This window comes from Bison bison, unplaced genomic scaffold, assembly GCF_000754665.1.
Source record: "Bison bison bison isolate TAMUID 2011002044 unplaced genomic scaffold, Bison_UMD1.0 scf7180017864322, whole genome shotgun sequence".
Classification (NCBI taxonomy): Eukaryota; Metazoa; Chordata; class Mammalia; order Artiodactyla; family Bovidae; genus Bison; species Bison bison.
The window spans coordinates 3,480,523-3,492,796 of NW_011494894.1; the positions used below are offsets into that span (position 1 = coordinate 3,480,523).

The 12,274-nt window shown below is 39.6% G+C and overlaps 1 protein-coding gene across 2 annotated transcripts in view; it reads left to right on the forward strand.

Moving 5' to 3' along the window:
- KCNK2 (potassium channel, subfamily K, member 2) overlaps positions 1 to 12,274 on the forward strand; it is a 248,957-nt gene that overhangs the window by 131,604 nt on the left and 105,079 nt on the right. The gene's annotated exons all lie outside the window — the stretch shown is intronic.

Genomic DNA, 12,274 nt, shown 5'->3' on the forward strand with positions numbered 1-12,274 from the left:
TCCTAGGACCTATGCAAGCACTGGTGTGGGTGGGCTGTTGTTTGTGAGTTGAGGGAAGCTGGCCAGAGCTTTCTAGTCTTCATAAATGGTCTAGGTTTTACATGTAATGGAAATCAACAAATAGAAAATTAAGAAAGAAGCGAACATAATTATGTCAAAATAGTGCTAGGCAAATAATACAGTGATTTGTTAGGGGGATTTAATCAAATAAAATTAGAGTAGTTGGATAAATTTTAATGAAAGTTGATTTTGTGAAGAATTTTAAGTAAGGGGGAACAAACGAGGTTTGGGCTAGTAGGAGAGGAGAGAGTCTTTCAGGAAGACATGTTAAAGGGTGATGATCCCTGGTAATGTGGGGAAGATAGGAGAGGACAGATGACTAAGAGTTCTGAAGCTGATACTAGATATTCAACCTAGTGTGTGTAAGATCCATTGGGAAGAAGATCATTTCAATGAGCATAGTAACTGCTAGATGATTTGCATGGGCTCTGTGTGGCAGAAGCCCTTTATTTTGTTTTTATTTTATCAAAATACATCCTAATCTCTATTTTAAGATATAAGATATATATTTATTGCTTTAAAAATTTGTTTTATTTAAAACTTCCCACAATAGTGACATTTCTGGTCATGTTACAGCTTACATACTACCATAAAAAATTATATAATTACTTTTTCCTTGATAAATATCAATGTTATTTCTTTCCTCTCTGATTAATAAGTTCCAAAGCTTCACACCGGTTTTCATTTCTGGAAGATGTTTATCAGATGATGACATTTGGCTCCTAATTTGAGCAGGCCTGAAGAATCTATTTCTTGAGGCTCGTTTTAAATAAATTGGTTTAATTAAAATTGTGAATAATGTTTTTTATAATATTGGTATCATTCCTCGGGCATATTTTTCGTGGACAGCCATACGGTGCTGTCTGTATGCATTATGCAAAAATAATGCAAAACCCAGTTTTTTGATAAAGACAAGACTTCCTGCTTTATTCTCCTTTTGTTAGTACCTCACAGTCTTATTATTTCTTGATCCATAGAGAACTTGTGTGTATGTTTGTCTGTGTGTTTTATGCCCTGTGAGTCTTATGCAGGATTAAATTGCTTTAGATAGCCTTCTTCCTTGAGCAAAAAGAAAAAAAAAAATACATTAATCTTATTATTAACCAAACTGCAGTGTATGTCTTTGAGTCTCAAAATACAGAGGACAAGCAAAAGTGATAACTTTTGTATCTGAAAGTCAGGGGATCTCTGAAAAAATCAGCAACATTTTTTCATAATGTATTTTGAATTAACTGCATACAATATTTTAAGGAATAAACTTGTTGAATTTGGAACTTGGAATCTATATTGCCTAGTCAAACTCTGTCATTTTAGAGCTAAACAACAAAAAAACAGTTCAACAATTTTTCTAAGAGCCTGCTACCAGTTAGTAACAGAACGATATTGGATCCATGAATTCAAACTCCCTAAAACTTCCCCCACCTCCCAATTTATCCTTTTTCTTTTTCTCTAATAAATATCAGCATGTTTCTAGGATCAGGGCTGATAGACTAACATTTTTTATTTTGTTGAAATAAATAATCCATATATTTTGCTTTTGCCATCTGTTTATAGTTTGTATCTCCATACAGACATGACTCATTATTTTTACACCTATCCATTGCTTACTGCCTCTTACACTGAGTGAATGAATGAATGAGACTATGATTTAAAATTGTATTTTATAATATGTAATTTTTGAAAAAACAGCCACCTCTCTCAGTTTGTACAGACTGATCATGTACAGGGAAAGACTTTCATCAGTCTGCCCAGAATGAGATTTGGTGGGTCTCAAACCTTTTATGTGGATATGTATGTGTGTTAGTTGCTCAGCTGTGTCTGACTCTTTATGATCCAGTGGACTGTAGCCCTCCAGTCTCCTCTGTCCATGGAATTCCCCAGGAAAGAATACTAGAGTGGGTAGCATTCCCTTCTCCAGGGGATATTCCTGACCCAGGGATTGAACACTGGTCTCCTGCATTGCAGACAGATTCTTTACCATGTGAAGTACCAGGAAGGCCCAGACTTGCACATATAAACTCCCGGTTAGATGGGCTTGCCTGTTTGTAATCTCTTGCTACCTGTGGAGTATATGTACAGTAACTTCAGGTTTTCTAGAGCTACTGCAGGCTTCCCAGGTCTTTTATGCTCAGTAATCCTAATGTTTCTAGAATATGCTGCATCCTATTAGTGCTTTGAGTCAGAAGAGATAGAAACCAGTCCTTTGAGTAGCCTCCCCAAAAGCCAGAGAGTTAGACACATGCTCCACTCTTGTCAGTGCCCTGACGGAGAGCTCGGTAAGATGTAACTGACTGACTGCTGTACCACGGGTCCTCTGGGGCAGAAGCAAGCTTCAGTCTACTTAGAACTTTGGTTCTCAGTGTCTGCTAGGCATCTAGAGTGTATGGAGTCCTCTAAGTGCTCTAAGATAGGCAAGACCAAAACCTGTCCTGTGGGTGGTACCCCCAAAACACAGGACATTAGATGTGTGTTCCAATTTCTTTCCTCTGTAAGGAGAAGCCAGAAGCTGAGTTTTCTCCCAGTTGCACCACACTGAACTGCAAGGTGGGGGGGAGTTGTGCCAGGATTTTTTCTACCAGCTTTGATGCAGGTGATTTCATGCTCATTTGAAGTTTAGGAACTTCTTAACTGATTTCTGGATTTCTTGCTAAGGGAACTGGTCTGTGCATTGTTGAATTAATATCTCTTTCTGGGGAGGCAGGGTGGGGTTGGAGAATCTTGGGATTTCTATTTTACCATCTTGCTGATGTCACCCAACTTAAGGACATGAACGTTAAAGCCATGAATAACTCAGTAAGATTTTTATAGTTATCTTAATAGAAGGAATAAATAAGTAAACTAATAAATATATAAGGTAATTATAAATAAAACCCCCACAATTCTAAGTGTTTGAGACAGTAACACAGTTTGTGTGATAGAGTCACTGTGAAGTGAAAGTCTCTCAGTCGTGTCTGACTCTTTGTGCCCCCTTGGACTATACAGTCCATGGAATTCTCCAGGCCAGAATACTGCAGTGGGTAGCCTTTCCCTCACTGCCTTGGCTAATTAATCAGCAGATCAGGGAACTCAGATATTTTAGCATGGATCTTGAAGGTAATAAATAGCTATACATAGACATGTGAATAACCAGGGGAAGGCATTCCAGGTAGAGAGAACAAAAGCAAAGGCCCAGAGATAGGCAGATTCTTGGCCTATTCAAGAAGGGCCACTTCATTTATCCCCTCTAACCAAGGGCCACTTGGTTAGAGGGGATAAATGAAGGGGAAATAAATATTTAAAAAGGTTAGAGGAGTAACAGGAGCTCGGATCCTATTTGTTGTTGTTCAAGTCGCTAAGTCATGTCTGGCACTTTGATACCCCATGGAATGTAGCTTGCAGGCTCCTTTGTCCTCCATTATCTCCCCGAGTTTGTCCATTGGGTCAATGATGCTATCTAACCATCTCATCCTCTGCCGCCTTCTTCTCCTTTTGCCTTCAGTCTTTCCAGCATCGGGGTCTTTTCCAATGAGTTGGCTCTTCACATCAGGTGGCCAAAGTATTGGAGCTTCAATTTCAGCCGCAGTCCTTCCAATGAGTATTCGGGATTGATTTCCTTCAGGATTGACTGGTTTAATCTCATTGTAGTCCAGGGGACTCTCAAGAGTCTTCTAGCACCACAACTTGAAAGCATCAATCTTCAGTACTCAGCATTTTTTATGGACCAACTCTTATATTCATGCATGACTACTGGAAAAACTACTGCAGCCATGAAATTAAAAGACGCTTACTCCTTGGAAGGAAAGTTGTGACCAACCTAGACAGCATATTCAAAAGCAGAGACATTACTTTGCCAACAAAGATCTGTCTAGTTAAGGCTATGGTTTTTCCAGTGGTCATGTATGGATGTGAGAGTTGGACTGTGAAGAAGGCTGAGCACTGAATAATTGATGCTTTTAAACTGTGGTGTTGGAGATGACTCTTGAGAGTCCCTTGGACTGCAAGGGGATCCAACCAGTCCATCCTAAAGGAGATCAGCCCTGGGTGTTCTTTGGAAGGAATGATGCTAAAGCTGAAACTCCAGTACTTTGGCCACCTCATGCGAAGAGTTGACTCATTGGAAAAGACTGTGATGCTGGGAGGGATTGGGGGCAGGAGGACGACAGAGGATGAGATGGCTGGATGGTATCACTGACTTGATGGACGTGAGTCTGGGTGAACTCCAGGAGATGGTGATGGACAGGGAGGCCTGGCATGCTGCAATTCATGGGGTCACAAAGAGTCGGACACGACTGAGCGACTGAACTGAACTGAACTGAACTGAAAGATATTTTAATGTAAGACTAATTTTTCTCAGGATATTTTTTTTAATTTTTTTATTGAAGGATAATTGCTTTACAGAATTTTTTTATGGTTTTCTGTCAAACTTCAAAAATGTCTCCACTTTTTAATATGTTGTGTAGGTTTATCATAGCTTTCCTTCCAAGAAGTAAGTGTCTTTTAACTTCATGGCTGCAGTCATCCTCTGCTGTGATTTTGGAGCCTAAGAAATGAAAATCTGTCACGGCTTCCAATTTTTCCTCTTTTATTTGCCATGAAGTGATGGGATCAGATGTCATGATCTTAATTTTTTTAATGCTGAGTTTCAAGTCAGCTTTTTCACTCTCCTCTTTCATCAAGAGGCTCTTTAGTTCTTCTTTGCTTTCTGCCATTAAAGTGGTATCACCTGCATATCTGAGATTGTTGATATTTTCCCCTAGATTACAGCTTGTGATTCATAGGGCCTTGTAAATTGGTATATGGGATCCTAGATTTTTCTCAGAATGACTTGCAGGACCATGAACACACTTGGGACAAAGCAGGGACCTGATCTGACTTATAGCTTAAAGGGATCACTATGGTTGCCCTGTGAGGAGTAGAATGTAGTGGATGAAGTTGGAAATCCACTGCAAGAGCCCAGGGGGAGATAGTGGTGACCTGGATGAGCAGGGAAGCAGTGAATGTGATGAAATTTCACATTGGGATCTTTTGAGGGTAAAACTAGCAGATTTTGCTGTGAGGTGTGAGAGAAAGGAGTCAAGAATGATTCATAGGTTTTGGACCTAAAAAACTGGAAAAATAGAGTTGCCAACTGTTGAGATGGGAAAAACTCATATGGAGCAGGTTCAGGAAGGAGCTTAGAAGTTCGACTTGGCATGTGGTCGGTTTAAGTTGCCTTTCAGACATCCATGCAGGGAATGGTGCAGGATGAAGAATACCTCTGGGAGTTATCATCATATTGACAATATTGAAAGCCTTGAGTTTAAATGAAATCACTTAAGAGTGTGTGAGTGGATAGAGAACAGAATCATGGGCTCAAAGGTGAGGGGGATGAGACAGAAGTCAGGGAGATTTGAGGAAGGCTAGACTGTGGTGTTCTGTGAGCCAGACACGTTGCCAGGTGGGAGAGATCAGCTGTGTCCAATGCTACTGCAAAGTCTTACTCTCTTTACCATGACCTGTAATATGCAATTAGAACTCTTATCAGCTCTTGTTAGTGATTTTATGTGTACTTAGAAATCAGTAAGCACAACCTTTGCCACAAATAATCCTTGAGTAATCAATATTACGCTAGACATACAGGCCATGTGTGACACAAAGATACAAGACAAGGCCTGATGGGCATTTGGGGTGTATTATACACAGGTAGACAAAATAAACAAGATGTTCACCCAGCTTCAAACTTATGAATGGGACTATTACTTAAAAAGAATTCATTTATAAATGTAGTTCCTACTTGGAACTTTCAAAGTGTTATCACATATAAATAATACTATAAATAATAGTTGTCTCTAAAGCTAGGTACCCAAAGCTATGCTGCTGCTGCTGCTGCTGCTAAGTCACTTCAGTTCTGTCCGATTCTGTGTGACCCTATAGACAGCAGCCCACCAGGCTCCCCTGTCCCTGGGATTCTCCAGGCAAGAACACTGGAGTGGGTTGCCATTTCCTTCTCCAATGCAGGAAAGTGAAAAGTGAAAGTGAAGTCGCTCAGTTGTGTCTGACTCTTAGCGACCCCGTGGACTGTAGCCCACCAGGCTCCTTCATCCATGGGATTTTCCAGGCAATAGTACTGGAGTGGGGTGCCATTGCCTTCTCCGACCCAAAGCTGTAATACATCTAAACTGTAACACTGAGACCAGTGACTGATTTTTCTGGTTATTTTATTATTTGTTTACTTACTTTGAAACTCATGATCCATTTAGTCTCTCTATACCTCAGCTTTTGTGGAAAATACGTTTGAGACACCTAATTCCTGTCAAATGATACCATTACTGATAGTGATCACAGGGTTATTTTTATGAGATGATGAAGCATCTCAGGTCTTGCACTGCTGGTTCCCAATAGTTCCTTAAGGAGAGATAGCTGTTTGGAACACACACTATAGTTGCACACAGCAGGGGACTAAAAATGAAAAAAGTGAGTAAGTGTTGCTTTACTGTGACTTTTCAGTCCTCTCTCTTTCTGCCCAGTTTAAACATAGTCTATCCTGCTCATCCCACTAGCATAAACACATTCTGGTGTTGAAGGAGTTTGGAGGGCAGGAGAAGTGAAGATCACAAAGTATGTTTAGCCCGTCTTGGTACCTCTCCAGGCACTAAACCCAGGCTCCAGCACAGGCTGCCCCGGTAATGGTGTCTTCATATCCTGGGCTTCTGAGCAGAGGGGGCCCTCTAGTCTCATGCTTATCACATGGCTTTTAGGGCATCTTCCCTTTCGTAGGTCCCTCGGCCGGGAAGATTTCCCTGGAGAAGGAAATGGCAACTCCCTCCAGTATTCTTGCCTGGAAAATCCCATGGACAGAGGAGCCTGGTGGGCTGCCGTCCATGGGGTCACACAAGAGTCAGACAGAACTTAGCAACTAAACAACAGCGACCCCGTCCTAGGTTGCTGTGCTCTGAAATGGTCTTGGGATGGGTGTCTGTGTGAATGAAGACGAACAATACTGCATATGTGAGTGACTAACGTAAAAAACATGAGGAGAGGACGCCAGGCTCGTTTTCAGTGCAGATGGGTGTTATGACACTCCTAAGTCAGGCTGAGAGGTGCCCGAGGGAAGAGTTTAATTGCGTTTTTGTGCATTAACTACTGGACAGGTGTCAAAGGGTAGCTCCATCATTCCACTTGGCTTGAAAAAGTGTAAGAAATTCTATCAGGCTCCTATTTTCAACAAAATGGACTTCCACCAATTCACATTTGCTGTAACTGGTGAGTATATGAGTGTGTAATTGAGAAAGATGGGGGAAATTTTTAGAAAACCTAAGAAGCTAAGACAGACTAAGTATGAATCACTACATTTTGGGAAGTTATTCATATATTATGTTTTTTCTGACTTGATTTTGTGACATTAAGAGCCCAGACATATTAACACATTAAGCAGTTTTGCAAAACTTCCTATTCTCTGCATAATGTTAGCAAGTCATTCGTAAATCTACTCTGCAATGTGTTAAGAAGTTTTACCTGGATCTTGAAAGCATAGACATTTCTTGTAGGCTTATTAATGGCAATGAGTCAGTTCAGTTGAAGTGAGAAATCCATGAACTTTGTGGTTCCTGAGACATAGGGACTGATTATCAGAATATTACTGGAATGTTTTAGTATTGTGATATTTTGCCTTTACAGGTGACTGTTTTGTGGTGTGGGAATTTTGGTTTACTGTAACACAAACTGGGTTAACTACTTACTTTGTTGACTCTGCAGGTGTACATACACCTCAAGATTTTCAATCCTTGTCATGATGTTTTACTTACATATTCAGGAAGGGCAGGAAAAATTCACTTGTTTTTAAAATATATTATGAAAAAGAGGTTGCCTTTCTGTGAAAACCTGAATAGCTTCCCTAACTATTTCCCCTGGCATCAATTTTGTGTAGGTGTTAAGCACGTTTTTGTTTAAACTGGTATCTATTATGGAAATCTATGCTTAAGTGTGATGGAAAATCAAATAAGTGGAAGCCTGTGACATTCTGTGGAAAAGGCCAACAGAATCTCCAAATTTGGGAATTCTATGGATGTGTGTAATTGACGGAGTAAAACTGCCTTTGTTCCATCCTGGACTATTTTTTTCCATCAGTCTAGAACTTCAGGTTTTAAAAACAGAGCATGAATAAATGCTGGTTGGTGGTGTGCCTTGGGCAAACTGGTGTAAAAATATTGCCTGGTGCTGTGTCTCCTTGATCTCCCTCTTCCACCTACCCAAATCCTATTTTAAGGATAACCTCTTTCAAAAGAACTTCCTAGACAGAGTGTGACGATAACTTGTATTAAGTTCCTATCTTATTCTTCTAGACCTGTCTTTTTGTTAACTGAACAGCCTTTATCTTTTTCTTTTCTACTTGTTCTTTTGTTTCTTTCTGACTTCTTGCTCCCTCTCCTCTCTCCAAATTTTCCTTTTCTTCCATTAACCAACCCCCCCCCCCCCCCGCAATTTATGCTGAGATGAGGTGGAAAGGGACAGATAGACAGAGATTAACATTCTGATAGAATATTAATGGACCATAATATGGAATGTAGGAAAGTTCATGGAAAAATGCACAGCTGGGGAAATGCAGGTTTCAGTCTGCTTGCTTGTACATGTATTTTTTTTGGCTCTTTCAGAGTTACAAGGACTCAGATCTTGGCCATGTTTTATTGTTTCTATATCACAGTGTCATTTCATGCAGGATTAAAAGAATAGCACAATTTCAGTGTTTCCAGTTTGATCCTTGTCTGATGTATAAATCATCTCTATAATCATCTTTCACATGATCACCTGAACTTGGATTCTGTTATACAAATTCATTTAATGATAGAAGAGTAGTATGTAGCTACTCAGTGAGATTTTGATGACTTCAAAATGCCTTGGAACATGCTTATGTTAGATGAAAACTTGAAAGCACATTAATTATGACAACTATTAAAACCAAAAATTGAATATATGCATGTTGTAAAAAAAAAAAAGCGTTTTCAGGGACAGTGAGTGAACATTTTAATTCTTATTTTTCCAAATGTTCAATATTGTATATACACAAATGTATATATATCTATAACTTGTATGATTTGAAAACAGCTTCCAGAGTGGATAAAACAGGGAAGGCGACCCTCATACCCTGTGATGTGCCTCTTGCTTCTGGCCCTGTTGATAACATCCACCTCCAGCTTTCTGCTGTTTCCTACTTTGGACTTTAAGCTTTTGTTTCTACTAGTAGGAAATAAATTTACACTTACAAAAGAACAAGAAAAAAGCTGTACACTTCATTAGTGTGTATAAAAATAGCTTTGACATGCAATGGCATAGTCCTTAAATAGAAAGAAAAAGTCTTGGGAAGGTAAGCCAGATGTTTACTTTTAGAGGTGCTTTCTAAAATCTGGTATGTGGAAATTGCTTTCTGTAGGTAATACTATCCTTTCTAAGCATTAAGAATTAAGCTTTTTGCGTTTTTTACAGAAAGGACTCTTCTTTACAAGAAGTTTCTAATTAATGTGTGGTTAAACTTAGGTCATGCATTGTGTGGAAACACATTCTAAGGGCTTTGAAAGCCTTTTTAAGATAATAGGAAATGTGTTTTGACTCAAATTGTGTCCAACAAAGACAAAAGATTAAAAACAGTACTGCATATTACCTTTCTGACTTAAAAGATATACTCTGGGGAGGCCTTGAAAACTTCCTCCTTTACCAGACTCTAAATATAGAATGATGTAATCACCTGTGTTCTGTATGAGATATGCAAATGTTCTACTCCATCTTTTTTCTGCATATAAAATCAGAAATATATCTTTTAAAAATAAAAATGTTGATGTTAGATTTAGAAATCTGACCTTTGCCGATACTTAAAACAGTTCATTTAATTGTGATATATAATTTTGGAATTTATCTTTCTTTTTTGAATTTATGTAGGTGCCTCTAATTATCCTAGACAGGGGAAAAAACAAGAAAAAAAATGTCATCTTTATGTAACTATAGAATTTTTTTTATCTTGACTGATTTTTGTTAGGAAATAAGTTACATAATGTGTTTCAGGTTCATTTATTAAACCAGAGGTTAGAATTGTACATGTAGTATGAAATATTTGATGTCAAAAGATGAATATACACATTTACTGATAGCAAATGTTATCATCTTAAATAGTAGATAATATCACCTGATTTCTGAGATGTGTGCAAAAGTTGGACATAACGTGAATTTCCAATAAGGATGCAGTGGTTAGTTCATATTTTCTCAGAATAGCATTCTCAGCCATATAGAATTCTTCTTAAGCTAACACATACATATCCTTCACAGTAGGACTATATGCAAGACCATACTAGATTAATTTGCTGTTAATAGTTTCCTGCTCATTAGAGTTAGCTTTAATTCTGCAGTATGATGGCTCAGTGGGTAAAGAATCTGCCTGCAGTGCAGGAGACTCAGGAGATGTGAGTTTGATCCCTGGGTCAGGATGATCCTCTGGAGAAGGAAATGACAACCCACTCCAGTATTCTTGCCTGGGAAATCCCATGGACAGAGGAGCCTGGGGAGCTATGGTCCAAAGAGTGGCAAAGAGTCAGACATGACTTAGCAACTAAACACTCAACACAAGTGTTAGGCTCAATGAAATTTATCATGTTATAAACTCTTAATGAAAACATATATATCATTCTGTTGTATGCTATTATGAAATTGTCATTTGATAGATCAAAAAGTGCTTGGATATTGGCCATTTGGTGTAGTTTAATCAGTATTGTCATTAGCTGAGAGCTACTGCTGGAATGTTTTTATGGAGCTGTGTGCTAATGCCATATGGTTTTCAGAAAGTTGTTTGATTCCTTGTTGGATTGTCAACTATCTCAATTGACATTCTGACAGAAATATCTCAGGCAAGGAAGCCTGTGGCACTGTTTAACTTTCCAGAAGACCAAGAAAGGACCCAAGTCGAAGAAGATGAGTTTGGTTTCTGGGGATTTTTCCAGTGGTACAAAGGATATCATGGGTTGCCTTTGTATGTAAACTTGCAATGAAACCCTAGAATGTTACTTCTTGGCTGAACCTGATTTAGTTTGTAGAATGGCCTGGAAAGCAGCCCCAGTGATTAAGACTACAACCTATCACTGACATTAGAATAGAAGTTTCTTATGCAACAGTTGTCTATAAATAACATTTAAGACAGATATTTATGGCTAATAAAGATTTTCCAAAAAGCGCCTAGGAAATGGACAAACAAATGTTATTATTCATTGATTAAAAAATGCCGATTGAGGTTACCTAGGATCTCCCAGTGTTGCATCTAAATGCTGAGTCTGGAAGAGTAAAGGCCATTTTGAGATACTCTGGTTCTATCTGGGGCTTCCCTGATAGCTCAGTTGGTGAAGAATCCACATGCAATGCAGGAGACTCCAGTTTAATTCCTGGGTCGGGAAGTTCCCCTGAAGTAGGGATAGGCTACCCAGTCCAGTATTCTTGGGCTTCCCTTGTGGCTCAGCTGGTAAAGAATCTGCCTGCATTGCGGGAGACCTGGGTTTGATCCCTGGGTTGGGAAGATCCCCTGGAGAAGGGAAAGGCTACCCACTCCAGTATTCTTGCTGGAGAATTCCATGGACTGTATAGTCTATGGGGTGGCAAAGAGTCGGACACGACTGAGTGACTTTCACTTTCACTTTCTGGTTCCAAAGCAGCTCACATCATCTGATATTAGGTAATCATGGTATATTGGTACATAGCCAGAAGGTTAGGGATGAGCATAAGGATCCTCTCAGTTCAGTTCAGTTCAGTTCAGTTGGTCAGTCGTGTCCGACTCTTTGCAACCCCATGAATCGCAGCACGCCAGGCCTCCCTGTCCATCACTAACTCCCGGAGTTCACTCAAACTCACATCCATCGAGTCGGTGACTCCATCCAGCCATCTCATCCTCTGTCATCCCCTTTTCCTCCTTCCCCCAATCCCTCCCAGAATCAGAGTCTTTTCCAATGAGTCAACTCTTCGAATGAGGTGGCCAAAGTACTGGAGTTTCAGCTTTAGCATCATTCCTTCCAATGAACACCCAGGGCTGATCTCCATTGGAATGGACTGGTTGGATCTCCTTGCAGTCCAAGGGACTCTCAAGAGTCTTCTCCAACACCACAGTTCAATAGCATCAATTCTTCAGCGCTCAGCTTTCTTCACAGTCCAACTCTCACATCCATACATTACTACTGGAAAAACCATAGCCTTGACTAGACGGACCTTTGTTGGCAAAGTAATGTCTCTG